Consider the following 2985-nt stretch of genomic DNA (forward strand, 5'->3'; position numbering starts at 1 on the left):
TGGTGCTGGCACAACTGGTTGTTAACATGTAGAAGAATGCGAATCGATCCATTCCTATCTCCTTGTACTAAGGTCAAGTCTAAGTGGATCAAGGAACTTCACATAAAACCAGAGACACTGAAACTTATAGAGGAGAAAGTGGGGAAAAGCCTTGAAGATATGGGCACAGGGGAAAAATTCTTGAATAGAACAGTAATGGCTTGTGCTGTAAGATCGAGAATTGACAAGTGGGACCTCATGAAACTGCAAAGCTTCTGCAAGGCTAAAGACACCATCAATAAGACAAAAAAACCACCAACAGATTGGGAAAGGATCTTCACCTATCCTAAATCAGATAAGGGACTAATATCCAATATATATAAAGAACTCAAGAAGGTGGACTCCAGAAAATCAAATAACCCCATTAAAAAATGGGGCTCAGAACTGAACAAAGAATTCTCACCTGAGGAATACCGAATGGCAGAGAAGCACCTGAAAAAATGTTCAACATCCTTAATCATCAGGGAAATGCAAATCAAAACAACCCTGAGATTCCACCTCACACCAGTCAGAATGGCTAAGATCAAAAATTCAGGTGACAGCAGATGCTGGCGAGGATGTGGAGAAGGAGGAACACTCCTCCATTGTTGGTGGGATTGCAAGCTTGTACAACCACTCTGGAAATCAGTCTGGCGGTTCCTCAGAAAATTGGACATAGTACTACCGGAGGATCCAGCAATACCTCTCCTGGGCATATATCCAGAAGATGTCCCAACCGTAAAAAGGACACATGCTCCACTATGTTCATAGCAGCCCTATTTATAATAGCCAGAAGCTGGAAAGAACCCAGATATCCCTCAACAGAGGAATGGATACAGAAATTATGGTACATTTACACAATGGAGTACTACTCAGCTATTAAAAAGAATGAATTTATGAAATTCCTAGCCAAATGGATGGACCTGGAGGGCATCATCTTGAGTGAAGTAACACAATCACAAAAGAACTCACACAATATGTATTCACTGATAAGTGGATATTAGCCCAAAACTTAGGATACCCAAGATATAAGATACAATTTGCTAAACGCATGAAACTCAAGAAGAATGAAGACCAAAGTGTGGACACTGTGCCCCTTCTTAGAATTGGGAACAAAACACCCAGGGAAGGAGTTACAGAGACAAAGTTCATAGCTGTGATGAAAGGATGGACCATTTAGAGACTGCCGTATCCAGGGATCCATCCCATAAGCAGCTTCTAAACGCTGACACCATTGCATACACTAGCAAGATTTTGCTGAAAGGACCCAAATATAGCTGACTCTTGTGAGACGATGCCGGGGCCTACCAAACACAGGAGTGGATGTTCACAGTTAGCTATTGGATGTATCACAGAGCTCCCAATGGAGAAGCTGGAGAAAGTACCCAAGGAGCTAAAGGGATCTGCAACCCTATTGTCGGAACAACATGATGTACTAACCAGAACCCCGGAGCTCTTGTTTCTAGCTGCATATGTATCGAAAGATGGCCTAGTCGGCCATCACTGGAAAGAGAGGCCCATTGGACTTACAAACTTTATATGCCCCAATATAGGGGAATGCCAGGGCCAAAAGAATGGGAATGGGTGGGTAGGGAAGTGGGGAGCTCTATGGGGGACTTTTGGGATAGCATTGGAAATGTAACTGAGGAAAATATGTAATAAAAATATTAAAAATTAAAAAAAAAAGAAAACTACAGGGACTGACTCTGAGCCCTGGATACAGTACTACATCTGGGGGTAGCCAGCTACCCACATGGTGACAAGTATATGATATCAAACGTTCTAATTTCTTTAGAAAAGCCAATTCTTCCTTAGACTTCTCAAGAGATAGGTGGTCTCTTCTTCCCCCATCACCACTACAGCATTACCATCTGAGGGTTGACTGGATACTTGACCTGTTTTCCTGAGATCTTTTACTGCACTGTTAAAGAACAAAGAGTACCACGTACTACCCCGGAGGGGCTCTGAACCATGAGACGCAGAGCCTTCCATGCACCTCATTCCCCAGAGACAATCTCATAGATTGAAAGTGGGGATAGTGACTTGGTGAAGTCACAGCTAAAAGGCCAGACCAAGGTCATTCTGCATGACCTCTGCTCCAAAGAGTGCAAACACTGAACAAACATGGTTCTTGCTGTTAAAATTCCTGGGTCCATGGGATTGCAAGCTTGTACAACCACTCTGGAAATCAGTTTGGCGGTTCCTCAGAAAATTGGACATAGTACTACCGGAGGATCCCGCAATACCTCTCCTGGGCATATATCCAGAAGATGTTCCAACTGGTAAGAAGGACACATGTTCCACTATGTTCATAGCAGCCTTGTTTATAATAGCCAGAAGGTGGAAAGAACCCAGATGCCCCTCAACAGAGGAATGGATACAAAAAATGTGGTACATTTACACAATGGAGTACTACTCAGCTATTAAAAAGAATGAATTTATGAAATTCCTAGGCAAATGGTTGGACCTGGAGGGCATCATCCTGAGTGAGGTAACACAATCACAAAAGAACTCAAATGATATGTACTCACTGATAAGTGGATATTAGCCCAGAAACTTAGTATACCTGAGATATAAGATACAATTTGCAAAACACATGAAACTGAAGAAGAATGAAGACCAACGTGTGGACACTTTGCTGCTTCTTAGAATTGGGAACAAAACACCCATGGAAGGAGTTACAAAGACAAAGTTTGGAGATGAGACAAAAGGATGGACCATCTAGAGACTGCCATATCCAGGGATCCATCCCATAATCAGCCTCCAAACGATGACACCATTGCATTCACTAGCAAGAGTTTGCTGAAAGGACCCTGATATAGCTGTCTCTTGTGAGAATATACCGGGGCCTAGCAAACACAGAAGTGGATGCTCACAGTCAGCTATTGGATGGATCACAGGGCCCCCAATGGAAGAGCTAGAGAAAATATCCAAGGAGCTAAAGGGATCTGCAACCCTATAGGTGCA

The sequence above is a fragment of the Mus caroli genome, unplaced genomic scaffold (genome assembly GCF_978045245.1).
Source record: "Mus caroli unplaced genomic scaffold, Mus_caroli_1 scaffold_2, whole genome shotgun sequence".
NCBI classification, from domain to species: Eukaryota; Metazoa; Chordata; class Mammalia; order Rodentia; family Muridae; genus Mus; species Mus caroli.